Source organism: Microtus oregoni, unplaced genomic scaffold (assembly GCF_018167655.1).
Source record: "Microtus oregoni isolate MIOR12 unplaced genomic scaffold, Mior012 000050F_009, whole genome shotgun sequence".
Classification (NCBI taxonomy): domain Eukaryota; kingdom Metazoa; phylum Chordata; class Mammalia; order Rodentia; family Cricetidae; genus Microtus; species Microtus oregoni.
Window position 1 is genome coordinate 52,856 of NW_024543233.1, and position 20,539 is coordinate 73,394.

Consider the following 20,539-nt stretch of genomic DNA (forward strand, 5'->3'; position numbering starts at 1 on the left):
CGACAAGAAGCTGAACAAGTCCGTCAGTCTCAGAGGTATAACTCAGCTCTCTTCCATTGATGAGGTTCTGGGGACTTGTTCTTCCTTGCTGGTTCCAGGCCTGCCTACATGGGTCAGAGGTTGTCTGTAACTCCAACTGCTTACATGGGTGCACCCTCCACCGAGGAGACGACTCTGGACCAATCTGTAACAGGGGCGCTCAGCTTATCCTCTCACCACGTTAAAGAAATGACAGAGGGGAGAGATGGGATTATAAACTCAGATGCCCAAACAGCCAAGACTGAAAGAGTCAATGTACTCATTAGGAGGAGATCAGATATCATGCCCAAGGAGTGTTCTCTTTCCCTTTTTAATTGTTCTTTTAATAAAAACAGCCCAGGAGTTTAAGTACAATAGTAAATGGAAGCTGACACTTCACCCTATAATGAGACTACAGAAGGAACGAAGGGCACTGGGGGGACCCAGAGAGTCTCTCATCCAACAGGGACACTATCACTCAGTTCCATCAAATTAGGATTTGGTGGATCCTTAAAGCACTGCGTTACCAGTAGGATGTTGGTTTTTTTTTTTTCAAGAGAAGCCAAAAATGTGGATCCTCACATGAGATCTAAGTATTTTTACAATAAAATAACATTTATTTATTGACAGATTTGTGTGTGTGTGTGTGTGTGTGTGTGTGTGTGTGTGTGTATAGACAGTTTGTGGAATTTAGTGCTCTCCTTCCATTATGTAGGTTCCAGGGATCAAACTTAGGTCATCAGTCTTGGCAGCCATCTTGTCAGGACAATTTTCATATATTAACAATAAAAACAATTTATTTTTATATGTTAACAATAAAAAAAATCATTAAGGGGCTAGAAAATGGCCTAGAGATTAGGAACACTTGCTGCTCTCACATAGGACCTGGGTTCAATTCCCAGCATCCACAGTAGTTGGCTCACAACTATTTGTAACTTCAATTCCAGGCAATCCAACACCCACTTTTGGCCTCTGTGGGCAATGCACACATTTATAGACATACAGACATGTACACACACACATAGTTTGTTCTGATTTTTTTTTTGTTGTTATTTGATAGGGAAGGGGTTTAAAGAGAACATGAAATTGGGTTGTTAGGGAGGTAGGGAGGACCTGGGAGGAGTTAGGGGAGAGAAAATATGATCAAAATATTTTGTATGTAAAAAAATTTAAATAAGTAAATCATTTCAAAAGTCATTGAAAATATGAGGCAAGCTTAACAAAGTTCCCCTGCTTCCCTGGGTGAATTTTGAATGAAGTAACTGGAGTCTCCTTTTTCCTAATACATAAAATAGGTATAAAAACAATACCTGTTTCAGAAGATAGTTATGAGAACAAGGTTAGGTCACATACTGGGATACCTGTCACATATAAGTGATTAATGCATGATATCTATTTAGATGATTATTATTCCAAGTATTTTCAATGTATAATCTAAAGATTCTAACTCACAGGGAAGTCTTTACCCCCAGCCCTCAATAGCCCCAATGCTGTAACCCAGGCAGGTTAGCTCCTGCTTGCAGACAAAAGAGCCTAAACACACTTAGACAGCTGAAGAGCACACGCACGGAGAGGAATGCCTTTATTCTTTATGCCATGATTTACAAAGGCAGCCGAAGGCTGAGGAGGGACTGGAAAGGCCTGCAGAATGATTTCAAGCAGAATTCGGAGGGAGACTGAGGCCATAATTTCTACTACTACCTCTGGCAAACCTAGAGATGCTCAAGGTTTTCAACAGAGCTGTAGGCTGCTAAGCCAAATCTCTTCTTTTTCTTTTCCTTTCGTTCACTCCTCTCCGCTGCCCCCTGGCCCCGCCTTCATTTCTCTTCTTTTTCTTCTTCTCCCCACTTCCTCATTTTAGTCCTTGGCTCTCACCCTGGCTGCGCATAGGAAGTTTTTTAAAAACTACTCGTGTAAGGGCCTGTCCTATAGAGATTCTGTGACCCCCTGTCACACAGCCATAATCCAAAATTCAGATCCTAGTGTGAACATACGTCCACCTTCCCAAGAACTCCATCTGACCCTAGAGAGCAATGTGTGGGATGCTATGGGAGCAAGCTGTGTCTCTAAGCCCTCTCGGCCATTTCACATCCTGCTTTATTTGTCTCACACACACACACACACACACATACACACACACACACACACACACACACACACACACACACACACTCTTTCTCACCTCTCTGAGCCTTGATCTCCTCACCCATCCCACAGGAATGGTTTGCTCTGGTGTTTGTGAGGCTGTGGCAAATCACTACGTAGTGTATAAGAGCGTTTTGCAGAGGCCCAGCCCTCTCTCCACAAGGGAGGCCCTGTTATTACAAGGTTAAGAAGGATGTGGGTGGGAAGGCAAGAGAGGCAGCAGGGAGCAAGCAGTATTACACATGGAGAAAGGCCATGCACGTTAACAATGCAGTTCACAAATGAGAGCAAATTAATACTGGGCCCAGGGAGAACAGAACATTCACACACCAGGGGCAAAGCTAGGCCCTTGGAGCTGCTAGGCCTTGACAGGGAGAAGGAAGTGGGATCTCAGAGGGAGGAAGAAGAGGGGCCAAGTGAGGGAGACTTCTGGTGCTAGGGAGCTTATCTGACTGGAAGCAGAAGATAAGGTGTGAGCTACCCAGGAGAGAAAGATAGGAGGAAGAAGAAGGCAGAGGGGAAGCTCCCCACCTAGACCTGGGGAGCAAGTGGAGGGCAGCAGTGTGGCAAGGTAGTAAGAACAAGGAGGCATATCCCTCCAATGTCAATACATTTGCCTTCATTCTCTAGCAACTGGACCCAGATCACCAAGCAGAGGGTCACCAGGGCAGGAGCTGGAAACTACATTGCCAGTCCCCTCCTCCCACCACGGCTATCTTCTTTCTCTCTGTTCTGTAAAACGATCAGGGGCCATGGACTAGGAGGCAGGGAGTCAAGCATCCCTCAATTCAGAAAAGCCCTGACAAATCTTTAGAAGCAAGAAAACTGAAAAGTGAGGGACAGTGAAGTAGAGTGGACTCCTAGGTCAGGGCAATATTAAAAATTCTCAGAGGCACTGAGCAGTCTGAATGAGCAGCTCCGACAATCTGAGCAGGGCTGTGGAGAGCAGATATTGGGCCAGAAGCCAGTCGGGAGTGCACACAAAGGCCTTTGGGGGAGCAGCTGGTTACCAATCACTAAAAAAGGAATGTAGTCTTTTTCAGGTAAGATGGTGTGACGGGGGTTTCCTAGGGGAATGTCAACCCTGATCCTCCATTAGTGGAATTATTCCTAAATGAGTCTAGGATGCTCAGGCAGATACCCACCTCTGGAAACCCAGGAGACCATTTTTTTTTCTGCTTTGCTTCTATAACAAAGGTACATTAGATAGTGCCCAAACTGTTCAGCAGCAGTATGGGGTCCATGGTCACAGTGCCAACCCTTTGTCTAACTCCCCTGCATGAATAGTGCTAATATACCTGCTGCCCTGTGATCGGAACCCTACCCTTACAAGAAGAGCAGTTCCAGGGTCACAGAGCTTAGAGTCTGTGTTTATTTAAGCAGGGAGGAACCATGGAATCAGCTAATACAGCATTATCATTTAATGTGTGGGGAAAGCGAGACTTAGAAAGGGAAAGTGTAAGGCCAGAGATGTCTGTTTGCTGCCAGAGCTGAGGTGAACAGCAAAATGTCCATGTTCACAGCCTAGGATGTTTCTCTTTCCTTCTTTGCTATTATCTCAGCTCTTCATTATATTTGAGCAAAAATGCCAGAATATCTTCAGGGCCAGCCTTACACATAGGTAAACACCATGTGATCAAGTGTGTCTCCTTGATTGCCTGTCACTGTGCCGGAAATTTTGGATCTGGAGGCTTTCTACTCTTTGGGGATCGAGTATAAACAAGGGGATGGGGAGCGTTGTTGACAGTTGCTGAGGGAAAGGCATTGTAAATTAGAGGCACGCTGTAGGCTTGAAGAGAACAGCAGCAACTGGTCTAAGAGATAAAATACAGGCCAGACAGAGGCAAAGAACCCAGGGCAAGCGTCTGAATCTGGGGCGTAGACCACTGTTGCTGAGGTAAAGAAAGAGAATTTGATTGCGAATGCACCTAAGCTATCCTCAAGTCACAAGCGTGGACACCCAGGGAGTTTTTCGCCCAGAAAACTATAATGTAACCCAGGAAGCTTGAATCACTGCTGGCGAGGGAGAAGGATGCGAGAGTGAAGGATAACATCAGGCTGTCTGGAGTGGCGGCAGGGGCACTTTATTAAGAGAAGCAGCCTGGGCGAAATGGATGTGACAAGGGAATCTATGAAGACATCGGGAAGAGCCCCAGCCACAAGAGGGATGGGCTCTATGGCTGCCAAGGCAGGCTGGGTGTGGGTTGTGTCTGTTCCGCGTCTTCCCCAGGGACCCTGTTGCAGGTGCTGTGGCCTGAGGCCAAAGTGCTTGCACTGCGTCCCTCTGGCTTTCTTTCTAGTTCTCCAGAGCTGTTCGGGGCAGCTCTGGGCTTGGCTCTGCTTCCTAGGTTCCCGGGCCTTCCCTTAATCTTCTATCAGCTCTAGCATTCTCAGAGCCAGATCTTGATGACAATCTGACAGGAAGGGAGACTGGAAGGGAAGAAGTGAGCAGATTTGCCTAGGAACTGGTTTTGCTTATCAGGACTCCCTGTTTCCTTGCCTCACATAGCCAGGGGCGGGGGTGGGTAAAGGTGAGTGCACCTGGAAATTTGGAACGTGTCTTGAAGATCCAGTTGCATAGCAGACATACTACAGTCTGTGCCCTTGGGGTTTAGATTCTCAGATTTAACCAACTGTCAGTCAAAATGATCCAAAGAATAAAATCTTGCTTCTTTTGCAAAAAACACAAAAAAAAGAAATGCTGAAAAGAATTATGTTTGTGTTGAATTTTATTTCTTGTCATTCTTCACTCACCAATATGGTATGACAACTACTCACATAACTTTTACATTGTATTGGATTTTTAAGTAATATAGAAGTGATTTAAAGTATACAAGAAGATGTGCATAGACTATATGCAAATACTGTGTTATTTTAAATAAGGGAGATGAGCATCCTTGCATCTTGGTATCTGTTGATCTGTTGGAGTCCTGAAACCTTCCCTGTAGATACAATTATGTTGTAATTTAGATTGTAGAGATATTTGGGGTAGTCCAAGGAATGAGCTAAAGAAGAGAAAGACCCTCCCAGAGTTCTTCCTAGTTTTGTTGCAGGTCTCGGCTACTTGGGCAGAACACAGAACCTCAGCTAAGAGCAAAGGCAAGCCTTCAGCCTCTTGACCAGCATCTGTTGTCTGACATGAGCTCTGTGCTTTCTGAATGGAAGGTATCTTGGGAGCCTCAAGACACTCGCAATCCTGAGGCTGGATAATCTCATGAGAGGAGGAGGAGGAGGCTGCTATTGCCATTCATTAGAGATCCAGAGCCAGGACAGTTCTGCTGGCTCCATTCAAGCCCCCCAAACAGTCTCCCCAGTTTAAGGCAGATCATTACTAACTGGTGTGTCAGAGGCACCGCTGAGGGAGAGTGCTATTTCTCAGAGCAGGGACTGCCTCGGTGCAGGCTCGGTAGTTCTGGAAAGATGAAATTCAGTGCAATCAATCTGGGAGAGTCAGGCAGGATTTCTTTTCAGCTTTACCTCCCGGTAACCCCCTCCCATCTTGGAGACAGACTAATCCCTGACATTTGTCTAGTGGCTTTATACTTTTCAAAGCTCCTTCACATCCATTACTTCCCTCCAGCATCACAAACACCCCCAGAAAGCTGGCCTGGAGGTGTTATTATCCCTGTTTGACCAACAAGAAAACTGAGGTCTCAAAGGAATACATGACTCATTCAGGGTCACGCAGTCATTTAGTCAAAGAACTCGGATTTTAAATGTTTCCTAACTTCCAGTCTTGTGATCCTTCTGCCTTGCAAGGTGGACTCTCCTACAGGACTATGGAGGTCAGTGCCTAGCACACCCAGCGCACAGAGAAGCTAATAAATGTTTGCTGCATGAATGGCTGAATGGATAAGCAAGGAAGGGAGAAAGATAAGTTCTACAATGGTTCTTCTTTTCGTTGTTTTGAAAAATGGTCTCACCATATCACCCAGGCTATCCTTGAATTCCTGGGCTCACGTGATTCTCTATACTCAGCTTCCAAAATATCCGAGGCTATCGATATGACCAACTACACCCACCTCTACTGATCTTTTTAAGCAATTAAAATAGAACAAATATGTTACATTATTTGATCGTTTTGACCAGGAAGGGAGGAGTACATGATCTTGCCCAGTTCACTAATGTCAATGCCAAAGAAAAGCAAGTGTGACACCTATAGGGAAAGCAATGGGGCTTACTCTCCTAACAAAGCTGCCTTCCAGGCATCCTTCACAGAGTACTGGGTCCCATGGGCCCTAAATCCAGTAGCAGGAAGGAGAATCAGCCTCACTGCAAGATCTGCCCCAAATTGTTTCTAGAAGCTTCTCTCTGGTCCCCACCAGTGGCTCTCTGAAGATCTGCTGTGAGTGTTACCTGAGAACACTGGCTGCTCTCATCTTTAGGATCTGAGCATGCTCCTCTTTCAGACCTCAGAGACTCTGAACCTGTCTCAGAGAAGACCACCTGGATCCAGACAAACACACACACACACACACACACACACACACACACACACACCTTTTTTTGTCTCCCATAGAGCCTGGCACATAGTAGGTACCTATCAAATGCTAAGAAATGGACTGTCTGTGCTAAAGAAGGATGTCCTTCATCCAGTTAGAAAAATGGGAGAAAGGAGAGGTAAAGACACTGGTTTTCAAATGCTACTTTGCAGGAATAGAAAGTGGAGTTTGTGCCCCTCATTTAAGATCCCTGTGGTTTCTATCCTTGGCCCCACCACTTCGAGTCTCCTGAAATCCAGGGGGCATTTGTTTTGCTTCCCCCAGCCTCAGTTTTGTGTTCTGTACAATGAAGAGGGCTCTGGAATGAGAAATGAATGCAAAGCAGCGTCCAGTTCAGCCAAGCGGCAGCTGGATTATCCGCACACCTCTGTTCCTGGAGGGAGGGGTCCCTCGGGGGCACCAGAATGTTCGTGAGGCCAGAATCCAGGTGGAAAAGAGGGTTTAAGACAGTGTTTACCAGTTCTGTGCTTAGTTCATCACCTCAGCCCCAGCTCTGGGCCGAGCCAGTCGCCTCCTTCTTTAAGATTCTGGTCACAGCAGGGGCTGGGTTTCTAAGGCAGGCGTGATCTTTCTCTTCCTACAGACGCCCGCCGCTGCTGCTAGTGTCTGCGCTGGGCACAGGCAGGGGCAGCGCGAGCGCGCAGGAGAGACGGCGCGCGGGAGGGTTCCTGGCTCCGCAGCAGTCACGCAACCAGGGGCTGGAAAGGGTCCCCAACAGTAAGTACTGAGACCCCAGCAGCCAGGCTAGGGCTCACCTGGGAAAGGGTCATATAGCCAGGCATGTGTAGGGTTGTGAGGTCCGCGGGGATTGTTAGGGTCCTCATTACCTCAGAGTGACTTGGGGGCAGCTCTGGCACGCGCCCCTTCCTTCTGGGCACACTCCCTTCCTAGCTTCCCTGGGAGGGGACAGAGGATTACAGCGTTGGCGCTTTGGGGGGTGGCATTCCTCTCCATCCTCCACCTCGAGCCCCCCAAGGATTCCTTCCAGTTGCCAAGAGGCCCTCGGGTCGGTTCGCGGTGCCACGGAGCAGGAAATTGCAAGGCAAGATGCATGCGGGACAAAGGTTTGGATGTTGATTGCAAAGTGGCAGCAGGAGCGGGAAGTTTTCCTGCTGAGGGTGGGGGGCGGGGAGCTGGAGCGAAGAGGGTGAAGAGAGGCTAGGAGAGCCGAAAGCTGGAGGGGAGGGCAGCCCCTCTACGTGTTGGAACCCAAGCCCCCTGCCAGCAGCCAGATCCTCTAGGATCCTCTCCAGGTGAGAGCTTTGGTTCCCCTTGCAAGCAGCTGCGAGTCCATTGGGGAAAGATCTGGGCTTCTAATTGCCCGTCCCCCAGGTTGCAGGGGGGGGGGGGCTTTGAAGGTAGGGGAGGGTGCACAGCGGATGCTGATTGCATTGTGGGGAGGGGACAGCTGAGACCTGAGTGTCCTCCAAGCACGGCCAGGCTGAGGGCCATGACCACTGTACCCACCTGGTGGTACATTATCTACAGACGTATCATCCATTAGCAAATGAGAATGGGCAGGAACATAGCTGTCACTATTTCTCTCTTGACTGTAAAATTCAGAGGGTGTCAGGCCTGAGATCACAAAGACCAGTATCTACCTCCCTTCTATTTTTCCACCCTTAGCTACATGGGTTGGCTCACTAAGCTCTTAACCTCCCAGCAATACTAAGTCATATGCAATAATAACAATACTAGCTGTGGTTTGCTTGGAGCTTGCATTATTCTGTTCTATCTTCACAAAAATCCTGTAAGGTGAATACTAGCATTATTCATATTTGACAAAAGAGGAAACTGAGGCAGAGAGAGGCAGGCCTTTGAGGCCATGACCCTACAACTAGTGAAAGGCAGAGGTAGGATTTTTAACCCTACCTCTTTAATCTTTCTTCATACACATCCCCATTGGTAACTCTGGGACACATGATGATGACAAGCTGACTTTGATGAAGTAACCAAAAAAAAAAAAAAAAAAAAAAAAAAAAAAAAAAAAAAAACCAGGCTGATTTCCCTGTGGCAAAACTTATTTTAATTCTGTAGTTCTGAAGTCAGGGCCCAGTCCTAATGAATGTTGAATCAATTTTCCAAATCACCCCAATTACAAACTGTGGAGAAAGACAAACACTGGGCCAGAACAACCCCGCAGATCCTATTACTTGATGCCCAATGATAATAATAATTGTTAGTAGCGCCTATAAATGAGCACTTACTTTGCCAGCATATTTCATGTGTTAAATTTTTGTAGCGGCGTTTTGAAGAGCGTCCTATGAGGACTCTCACTTTATAGATAAAGAAATTGAGGCTTAAGAGTTGGGCTTCGAATCCAGATCCAATAACTGCAAACCCAGAGCGAGCTGGACCCACCCCTTGGCAGATCAGTGCTCGCAAACAGGAGTTTGTTCTTACTGCAGTTCCCCAGCTGGCTGCCCAGAACTCGGCACTGTCTTTCTCATTTCTCAGCTCCTTTTACACTAAAGCCGGAATTGCATAGATTGGTGGAGAGCAGGCTTCCAGAAGAAGCTAGAGTGTTCCGGATGGATTTGGGTTTTGTTGTTGCAATAAGTGCCATGCCTGTAACATCAATAAGTTGTTATGCTTTATAAGTTTTATTAATTAAACAAGTGTCTGGTTTACTGACTTGAGGTTATTAATCCAATATTATGGCTCTATCTGAGTACTTCTGTTAGGAGGTTATTTTTTAAACGTATTTGCAGTGATGGGCAAAACTGTCTTTGTATCCTCTAAGGAGAGGGGGTTCTTGTTTTGAAACTACAACTTTAGTAGCAGAAGCTGCAGCCTATACATGCATAATATCATTGTTGCACCACACTCCCAGCATGGTCCCTGTGAGCTGAAATCTATATGTAACTAAATCCCTCGAGGCTGTTCCTGGGTCATATCTAACCCTTTAATTGGGTTCTTTGTGATTTGCTACTATTTCCCCAGCACATCCAGAGAGCTAGCATTGAATAGACCCTCTTCAATATGGACAAAATAGGGTGTGTGAGCTCCTTGCCTTTGGTCTCTAGGACTATGGCTGGATCTTATGGAACCTGCTGTCAGCCTACCTTTCCTGCTGTTCCTACGAGAGGGGCCTTCCATGGATAGTTCCCGGGTGGTGCATGAGAGATGCGCTGGCAGCCCCAGTGTTTGCAGGGCTCTGACTCTCCTCTCTGCGCTCTCATCCGAGTCTGTTGCATCATTTCATAAAGCTACGTGAAAGGAGTCAGTGGGGAACTGTGCTCAAGTTAAAGTTCTGCTTGAATTTATTCTGTAATTTCTTCTAATTGCAGTGACTTAAGTACCCAGAGGTCTCCCTCTTTGCTGACTCTTCCTAACTATTCATTTGCTGTCACATTTGACATTCCTTTCCTGGAATGTCCTTCTCACCTTCCCCACGCTGCCAGGGTAGGGGAACTCTGCTGGGAGATACATTCCTCTGTGTTCCCGCAGCGTCTGCTGCTGCCCTCTGTGCAGCCAGGTAACATGTGGGTTTGTGTTTGTTTACATGACTGTCTCCACATTAAGACTGTAGTCTCCCTGGAGGGAGAGGCTGGGTACAGAGAAGACGAATTTTTGGTGCATATACAAATGAAGGAGTGAGTTAATACTATCCAAAAACCGAAGAGAAGAGCCCCTCGTTCACAGCAAGGAATTACGCCAGCCTTGCCTTTCTAAGAAGGTGAACAGAAAGAGAACTTGCACTATTCTTCAAGAAAGCCCTGACTCTGTGGGGCTTAATCCATCAAAACAAAATACACTATAATGCCAACACCTGAAGTCTCAGGAAAGGGCTCTCTTGGTTAATAGGCTACTCGGGTACAGTAACTAAGTAAGTTAGTTTTTTAAATTGAGAATTCATACAATATATTCTGATCATGGTTTTCCCTCCCCATCTCCTCCCAAATCCTCTTCACCACCCCACATATCCAACTCCACCCTTCTTTCTCTCTTTAGAAAACAAACAGGTAGATAAAAAAAAAACAAAATATAAAATAAACAGAGCAAAAGCACAACACACATACCCCAAACCCTATAAAACCACAAAGTTGGAAGCCATAATATGTATAAAAAACCAGTGAGGTTTTAAAAAGTGCCCAAACAAAGCGATATGAGATTTTAAAAAATCTACAAAACCACATTATTTTGTGATGACTATCTACTGTTGGGCGTGGAGCCTGCCCTTAAGTGTGTTTTTTATACGCAATGGGACTCCATTAGAGAAAACTGTTTTTTCTTTGTAATCAGTTGTCAATTAAATAGCTTATTGGTGGGGATGGGGGTGTGTGTCCTTTCCCCTCTCGGCACTGGGGCCCCATCTGAACCCATGCGTCCCCTGTGCATGCTGCCACAGTCTCTGTGAGTTCGTATGAATATATGTCCTGCTGTGTCTAGAAGACTTTGTTCATTTGGTGTCCTCCATCCCCTCTGGCTCTTACAATCTTTCTGCCCCTTTTTCTGCAGGGTTTCCTGAGTTCCAAGGGGAGGGATTTGATGGAGACATCCCATTTAGGTTTGAGTGTTTCAAGGTCTCTCACTGTCTGCGTGTTGTCCAATTGTGGGTCTCTGTATTTGTTCCCATCTACCTCAGAAGGAAGCTTCTCTGATAATGGCTGAATATGACATTTACCTATGGGTATAGCAGAATGTCATTAGGAGTCATTTTATCAGTGCTCCCTTGGCAGAACAGTAGAATTTGTTTTCCCTAGGCCCATGCCTCCCGAGTCTCAGGCTCTTGGCCACCAGAGCAGTGTCGGCACAGGCTTTATCTCATGGTGTGGGCCTTAAATCCAATCAGATAGTGGTTAGTTAATCCCACAATTTTTGTGCCACTATTACAGGCAGGTCACCGTTGTAGGTCACAGGGTTTATGGCTGGGTTGATGGTTACCTTTCTCCTCTGGTAGCATACAGAGTACTTCCAGTACCATGAACACTGGTCAGTAAGGGTAGGCACCTGCTCTACATTGCCACATTCAGTGAGCTGTATAGGTGTTATCTTCAGCAGTAGGGCCTTACCATCAGTTTGTGGAGAGCAACCAACAGCCTTGGCAATCGCCTGGGTTGTTTGGGGGTTCCCATGGGACCCCTTTGGCCAATGACTCAACTAGATGCAACCTATTCCTTGTACTGGGGGTTTCACTTGGTGGAAGATGTCTAGTTGGGGCATTGCCTCCCCATTATTTGATGACTCTTTTTAGATTTCTCTCTTGTATGTATATATTTTAAGAAGCTTCTACTGTAGTAGGTGTTCATGTGGTCTTGCTGTTAGTTGTCCCTCGCTGTATTTCCCCCTTACCCTCCTCCTCCTTTCCTCTCCTCATTTTAGCCTTCATTACAGTCTGTCTCCTGGCTCTCCATGACTGTATGCTCCATTTTCCTTTTCTAGGGAGAGCCTTCCTTCTTCCCCAAAATCCCTTTCTCTATGCCTCACCTCTATGGTTATATGGATTGTAGCATTTGGCAGGTATTTCTGCCTGTTGCTTTTATTCTTAGGCAGAATGTTCATCAACTTCACTTTTCTTTCTGACCCCAGTTCAGGAAAGACCTTAAAATTCCTTTTTCTCTCGCAGCAGGAAGATGCAATTAGGCAGAATAAAAGGTGTCTCATTGTCCTGAGGCTGCAGTTAACATCTCTGGACACCGCCTGGCAGGGTGTTAGGAGTTAACCAGGCCTCTATTCACATCCTTTCCATTGTCTAGTGGCTTCTTGACCTAATTTCTGCCTTGCATCTGGGGTGGACTGATTGAATAGGTCTGAGGTGACACATGAGAAGGAGCTAGGGGCTGCTCTCTCCCACGTCAGCCTGGTGCCTGTTGGTCATAAGTCCTATGCTGAAGACACCCATTTCAGGCATCTCGGCCACGCACCAGGGTAGAGATGTACTTTACTGTCTTCTCAGAAGCTCCCTGAGAAAACACTGAGGGGAGAATCCTGTGCCCCTGCAAAGTCAGACATGAGAGACAGAATGTGGGAAAGTCCTGCTCACTGAGTTAACTATAGCCTTTTGCTTTCTTGTTAGCCTGTACTTGAGTTCATCTCATGCCTTTTGCTACATATTTCCTGAATGATTTGGTCTCTGGGCCTGTCCTTTGTGCCCTCCCTCTCTTCTGTCCCAGGTCTGGCGCATCCCCCAGGACCCAGCTGCAGTCCTAGCCTTCCCCTCCTGTTTCTGGAAATTAGCAGGGGTGCAATAAGAGCAAGTAAATAACTTGCATGGTCCTTGCCAACTCTGAGATTGTCCTGGAGTTGACCAAAATCAGAGGCTGGGGGCATCCAAGGCTGGTGGCTTAGGCCATTGATGTTTAGCAGTCTCATAAAGAGAAGGGTCTTGGCACAGCCCAACAGCTGAATAGGCCCTCTTTTAACTTCTAGAGGCTTTGCCCAGAGCCCTGTGCAGTCAGTGCCTGCCAACCATGCCCCAGGGAGGTGCTATATGAGTCCCAGGTCTTTGCTGCTGGAGGCAGCTACTTGGGAAGTTCCCAGAAACTCCTGACCACACCTGCTCCCTTGTCTGTCCTCCAAGCTTTGTTTACAGTTCAGCCCTTCACAGACTAAAGGCTGGGATCCAAGAGAAGAAAGAAAACTGGGTAGCCAGGGACCCTCTCCTGGCTTGGCTTTTTGTGCCAGAGCTCTATGGTCCAGCCTGGCATCAAAGAACGTGTGCACCAAGGGGAACAATCCAGGCCTGCTGTTCCTTTCCCTGCCAACTCTAATTTTTTTTCTCACCACGATTATGCCCTCTTACTTTCTACAGTTCTCTCCCAGTCCTGTTTGGCTTCCCTTGATCTCCTCTTTCACAGCAAAAATCCAGTTTCTGGTGCCTGGAAAATTGGCCTAAGTCAGCAAAGTATCCTGGGCCTTTCCCTCATAAGTGTTTCCCACTTCTTACTTGCCCACTGCATCCCCATCTGAACTGGGTAGGAGCATCATACTGTCCGTTTGGCATAATAGCAATTCTCCTTCCAGAAGAGTTCTGTCCTCTGAAGTGCCCTATCTGAAGGCTCTCATTGCCATATGGTCCTTGAGCGGTAGTGGACGCCCTAATGATAACACTGGGGGCCACTGGCAGGCATCTAGAGGACAAGGGAAGAATTGGAAAGGGCCTCCGAAAAGTTAAGGTCACTAGAGATGGTGTCTGTAATGTTTGCCTTCCCTAAGCCTGTCCTTTTGCCTTCAAGGTCTCCAAGGTCTTTCTGTCCTGTTTCTCCTCTGTCATGTTGTCACTGCCTCTTTCCCTCTTGGCTCTGACGGCCCCCTTTCCTGTTCAGCTGTCTTCTCTTCTTGCTTGTTTTCCCCTTCATTCCTCATCTCTTTCCCTCTGGCTCAGTCAATCTGTCTTGGCCTCCTTCAGAAATACTTGGTGTTGAACACGGAGGTGGGGCTGGGGTGCCCAGGGTTCTTTAGAATGACATGACAACTCGTTCAAGCTCCCATGAATATTTCATCGCTCTAGTTCCCCCTCACTGCCTCAGCCAGTGACAGGTGAGAGGGGGCTAAAATGCAAGGATCTCCCCCACTAACTCTGCCACAGCTCAGTGGCAGCGGCTTCAGATCTTGTGACCCAGAATGCCATATGGCATCAGGCTCACATCTGGAACAGCCCTAACATCTGTCACCAGACTGGCAAGCCCAACAAGGAGAGTTTAGGAGCATGTCTGGACCTATTAGGCAGCATGTCGGGATCTACTGCATGCATAGCCCCTGAGGAGAAGAGAGGAAGGCAAGGGGGCAGCTGCAGAGAGGGTCCTCTAGAGCTTCCTTTGAGAGACATTTTAGGCCAGGTCTTTGGCAAAAATCACCCCAAGCTCCCAAATGTTTGTAGAAGAACAGATGACTTTGGACACTACTCTTTTCCCTCTTATGACAGATAACAGTTATTGCAGCCCACTGGGGGAAAGCTGGTCTAGACAATCAAAGAAAAGAATCCAGATAACAACAAGTTTTCCCAAAGATGCTTCTTCAGGCTCAACTGAAGAGGCAATTGCAAGGCCATAAAGACCTGGGAAGGAAGAGGGAATTAGCACAAGGAAAATAACCAACTCAGCAACCCAGGGACTCTCGGGAGTGGGAAGAACCATAGACTCTGCCTACCCACCCCACTGCTTCTGGCCATTCTGAAAAGGTGATTGCATACCCGTTCTATTTCTAACCCTCAAGGGACTTGTAGCCCTGTTGTCTCTCCCCCCCCCCCGTATTGTAGTCTTGGACTCTTGCTTGGACTCCGTTCTCTCCCTACATTGGTCTTTGGCCAGATACATTGAGGAATGTCTCTTTGGGACCAGATCGACTGCCGGGATTCGGATATGACATATATCTCCCAAAGATGCATAAATTGAAGGTTTAGTGCTCAACTGGCAGATCTGATTAGTTCCTAAGATACCTAATCTGATCAATGCATCAATACCTGGTGTATTCATAAAGCTTCATAAAGCTATGGTTTTGGAGGAGATGACAAAAAGGCCCTCATTGCAAGAAGTGGGTCAATGGGTACATATGCTGCACAGATGTGTCCTGTCGTCTGTCCCTTCCTGTCTTTATGCTTCTTGTTTGCCACGAGAAGAGTTGCTTTGTTCTGTTACGTTCTCTCCACCATAAGCCACATCCTCACCACAAGCCTGAAACGCAGCAGGGCCTATGCGAGGAGATGATATTTAAGCAGAGAGCTAAAGGATGAAAGAGCATCCATGCAAAGAATGAGGAAAGAGATTTCCACGAAAGGATGGAGTGCATACCATGTAAGCATGAACTAAAACCTGCAAAACCAGGGACCAAAAATAGGTGTTCCTCTTTTTAGATTGTTTTTCTCAGGTATCTAATATAGAAACAAGAGTCTGACCAATACGATCACCATCTATGGATCTGACTTTCACAGGGTGAACCATACCCAGTGGCCATTGACAATGGATTGTATGGAATGGCCAGAGACTTCTACTCTGTGTGCCTCAAAATTACTTCTACTCACTTATGCACCCGTTCACTTGGAAAACAACAGCAAGCACCAACTGTGTGCCAAACACCATAATAGGTATACTGTTAAACAAAAGCGACCCAATCCCAATTCATAGAGTTTATAGCAAAAGAGCCACAAAATGCATAATTCTGAAGTGTGATGAGTCTCATGAAGGAAATGACAGGTCACAATAATAGAGCAGTTTCCAGGAAAGGCATTTGTGAGGGAGTGATATTTAAGCATAGAAATAAAGGATGAATGATCAGCCATGTGGAAAATAGGGAAAGAGGTTTCCAGGAAAATAGAATACAAAGTGGGAAGGCCTTGAAATGGCAAAGACTTGTTTGGTATGATGAGAAACTCAAAGGTAGCTAATGGGGCCATATTGTAATAGTCAATAATAAGAATAGCATTGGGGAAGAAGGCAGGTGAGCCATGGAAAATAAGTTTCAATACTATTTACCAGCAATGGAGAATGTCTGAAGGGTTTTAAACAAGGGAATTACTGGCTCTAGTCTCAACTATTGCAACACTTGTAAATGTCAAATTTAGAAGGGGACAGCAGTGATACTGGAAGGCCAATAAAGAGGCAGATGCAGCAATCCACAGGAGAACTGATGGTGACTTGCATCAGTGACAGCCATGGAGATGGAGAGAATCGGACAGATTCTGGATGTGTTTTGAAGTGACAGCTGACAATACTTACTGAGAAATTGGATGTCAGGGTTGAAGATGGAAAGACAGGCTTCAAGAAAGACTCGGGTTTCCAGCTTGACTCAGTGCCGTGCACAGAGATGAAGAATGCTGAATGAGGTTTTAGAGGGAAAAAAAATCAAGAGTTCGGCTTCAGCCACATTAAGTTTGAGATTCCTGAGAGATATAAAAATAGAAATGTCGAAGAGTTTGAGGGCGCTCCTGAAGAAGACTGAGTAGAATGTAAGTTTGGAGAGAGTATCTACATGCTGGTTATATTTAGAGCCAGGGTGCTACATGGCATCACCCCAGGAAAGAGAAGAGAGAGGAAGGAGAAATACAGGCCAGCGATCCAAAGAACTCCAAGATTTAGTGCTGGTGGAAGAAAGAAAACCCTACAAGAGACTATAGAAAAGTAATGGGAGAAGTAGAAAGGCAATCATGAACTAGTCACAGAAACCACGCAGAAGAGCATTTCCAGAGGGGGAGAGCAGCCATCTTTGTCTACATTTGGTGAGAGGTGGAAGGGCAGAACTGGAGAGTGGATGTCTATGGAAGACAGAAGAGTCCCTTAAAAGAGCAAAAGTGGGGTGACGGATGTGAAAGCCAGACATTCCGTGATCAAGGAGGGAAACAATGAGATGAGAAAGTATGTGTGGAAGTTTTGTTTTGTTTTGTTTTGTTGTTGAGGAATTTTTCTGTGAAAGGGAGCAGGAAATGGATCAGTAACTTCCAAGAGATTGTGTAGTAGAAGGAGGTGGGTTTGTTTTGTTTTAATAAGGATAGACAGTTTTCATCAACACGGCAGCATGATTTTGGAAATGAATATCTTAAGGAAGAGAGTGAGTGGATTCCCAAGAGGGTAAAATGCTTGTTAAGGTGAGAGAGGTTGATACCAGGACATAAGGGACAAGGTTTGCCATTGATAGAAAAAAAAAAATCCTTCACTTTACCAAGGTAAAGTTGTATACATGTGTTGGTGTATCCATTTAATGGTAGTGAGATGGGGGTGATCTATGTGATAATTTCTGCCTTTTTTGCCTCATCAGCTGAGAAATCTTGAAGTTTCCAATTGAGCTGATAGGAAGACTGGGAGAAAAGAAGAGGAGCTATAAAAGACGCATACTAGAGAGTGAGAAAGTAGTGGCCATCCATCAGTGAAAACGGGCACCAGATTTAAGATCACTAGGTTAGCGTGAGAGCCAGCCACCCAGCTGTATAGTTTGTCTGAAGCTTCCTCCAACAACTGTTAAGACTACATAGGATTGCATTCATCAAGGGTGAGGTTTTACCTGGCGATTCTGGCAGAGGGAGAGGAAAGAAGTGTTGAAGGTGTTTGAGAGAGAATTACCATAGTGGAAGACCAAAAATTTACAGTCTGTAGAAAAGAGGACTTGAAGCTAAGAAAGAGCTTGAAGAATAAAAATGGTGAATAAGCAGGACTATCTGATATTTGAGAGCTAGTAGATAGAAAGTTGGCTCAAGAAAAAATGGGGAAGGAGATTTACAGGGAGTGTGGACAGCGAATAAGTTATCATCATACATTCTGCTGCATCCTGCAATGGGAACCCTTTGGAAGAAAACCGGAAGTAGAATAGAGAGCATAGTATATAGTGGGGTGTCAGCACTGGAGATGTGAGAGTTAGTACAATACTTGATAGTGTCTAGGTTTGACAATGAAGGGAGCTCAGGGAAAGAATTTGTTTTTAGTGGCTTCCCCTATCACCTTGTAGATGTTGAATTCACCAATAGTGATATCAAAAGTAGGAGTGGGCCCACCGTTTCATAGCTATTACAAAAACAAAGCAATAAGCAGAAAAGAAGTCATAGCTAGAGGGAAGTGGTGTACCCACTGTAGGAAATACTATGGCCATTCCTAAAAGAAAATTAGAGTTCTCTTAATATCTGGGAATCCCACTTCTAAGTTGGGTTAGTCACTTTTTCATTGCTGCACGAAATGTTTCTTTCAGAGAAATAATTTTAAAAGAGGACAAATTTGTTTTGTAGCATGGTCTCATAGATTTCAGTACACAACTGGCTGGTTCCACTGACTTTAGGCCCATGGTACAGCAGAAGCACCATGGAGAAAGGTGCACACACCATGGCAGCCAGAAAACAAAGAGAGAAGCAAAAAAGGGACAAGATTGTGTCTCTCTGGAGTACTCTTCTAGAGACTTCTTTACTCATTCAAGCAAGGCCCCCACCTCCCATGCTCTACCCCCTCCCAATAACACCATCGCATTATATATCCATCAAGGGATCGATCCTTTGGTTGACTCAGATTCCTGGAATTTAATCACTTTCCAAATAGCAACCAAGACCTGGAGACATGAGCCTTTAGGAGAAACCAAGACATGGGTATGCTCCCCCTAAAAGTGAAATCAAGGATGCGGCCGAAATTTCTACATCTGTATTCATAGCAGCATTATTCGAAGTAAGCAAATGTTGAGAACAATCAGTGTCCATCAACAGATGAATAAAATGTGGCGCATACATAGAATATGATTGAATCTTAAGAGGAAGGAGGTGCCGACACAGGCTACAATATGGCTGAATCCTGAAGACATTCTTCTCTCTGAAATATGCCGACCACGTAAGTTTCCGTTTGTGAAGAGGAAAGCTTTCTGGAAATGGATGGTTGCGAGAGTTGCGAAACAATGCGAGTGATTTTAATGTCACAGGACTAATTGTACAAGTGGGAATGGCTGAAGCTGTACATTTTATGTTATGTATATTCTACCAAGACTTCTTTTTAAAAAGCGTGGAGGGGGGAATCACATATGATTAGGAATGAAAGTCCTCAGTGACCTTGGGGCCCGCAGGAAAGTTTACAGGTAACACCAGGAAGGGAGGGTGGCTGGTAAGAAGCAGGTGCCTCGAAAGGAGGGGGCATTTCAGAAGAAAGAGCTAATGGCCTAAAGAGAGCCCCTCCCCTGCAGGTCCTGAACAGCTGAGATCCCAGAGAGAGAGAAACAAAAACAATTTTCAAAAATAAGCAGCTTCCACTTCAAAATGAGGGGCTAGGAGCTGGACAGATCCCTGACAAGCAGACAGATGAGGAAAGGCACCGCAGATCCAGAAGAAAGCCAGGAAACATCTGAGCTGTTACTCACCCTCCTGACCCGAGATAAATGCCTGGTAGACTTTTTCTCCTGCCGGCCGAGCTCCCCTCCCAGCTGACCAGTCCTAAGTATGTTTGTCTGGAGTCATAGGCCTGCCAGTTCACCTTTCTTTGGCTAAGATGACTGATCCAAAATGAGGAGAGGGGAACCATCCAAGGCACCAAAAACACTTAAAACATCCAGCCATCAAGGGAAGGGAGTGGGTTTTGCTTTCTTTTATCCCCTACCCACTGACACAGAAACAGAAGGACAGATTGGAAAGAGCTAGCCTCAAGTCTCAGTTTGGAAAGGAGATGGCAGTTTCAGAAGAAAAATTGAGGGTACAGGAGAGCAAGCTGTTAACTAGGAGCTCCAGAGGCCACAAAGGAAGGGACAAAGTGTGGTATTAGATCATGGACAGGTCATTTCAGTAACCCCCTCTCAGCCAATGGCTTCACTTTCTGCAGTTTTAGTTGCCTTCATTTAACAAGAGCCCAACAACGCCAAGTGAAAGATCCCAAGAGTAAACAATTCATACCTTCAAGAGATTTTTATTATAGTACTGTCTTAGTTACTGTTCTGTTGCTGTGAAGAGACACCATAGTAAGGCAACTTCTAAAAGAATGCATTTAATTGGGAGCTTGCTTACTGTTTCAGAGGGTGAGCCCATGACCACCATGGCAGGGAGGAGGGCAGCAGGCAGTTAGGCATGGCACTGGAGCAGTAGCTAAGAACTTGCATCCTGATCCTCAAGTTGGAGGCAGAGAGAGAAACTGGGTCTGACAGGGGCTTTTGAACCCTCAGAGCCTACCCCTGGTGACAAACCTCCTTCAACAAGGCCACAACTCCTAACAGTTTCACCAACAAGAGAGCAAGCATTCAAATATATGAGCCTGTGGGGCCATTCTCATTCAAACCGTCACAAGTACATTGTTATAGGAAGGAAGTCTCATTCCTTTCCTTCCTTCTTCCTCTCTCTCTCTCTCTCTCTCTCTCTCTCGCTCTCGCTCTCGCTCTCGCTCTCTCTCTCTCTCTCTTCTTTCCTTTTAGTCAGGACTCTTACTGTATACCCCAGGTTGACCTGAAACTCGTTATGTAGCTAGACTGGCCAAGAATTCCTCATCCTGTAG

The 20,539-nt window shown here is 45.9% G+C and overlaps 1 protein-coding gene across 5 annotated transcripts in view; it reads left to right on the forward strand.

Annotated features, from left to right (window-relative positions):
- LOC121436942 (FERM and PDZ domain-containing protein 3) overlaps positions 1 to 20,539 on the forward strand; it is a 153,744-nt gene that overhangs the window by 51,254 nt on the left and 81,951 nt on the right. The window contains exon 1 of one of the 5 annotated variants that reach the window (XM_041636855.1): positions 7,253 to 7,382. The exons of 3 other annotated variants lie outside the window; for them this stretch is intronic. The gene's annotated coding sequence lies outside the window, so the exon portion shown is untranslated. Of the gene's footprint in view, positions 1 to 7,252; positions 7,383 to 20,539 lie in introns of those variants that run through there. One more of the 5 variants, XM_041636854.1, reaches the window with a different exon arrangement.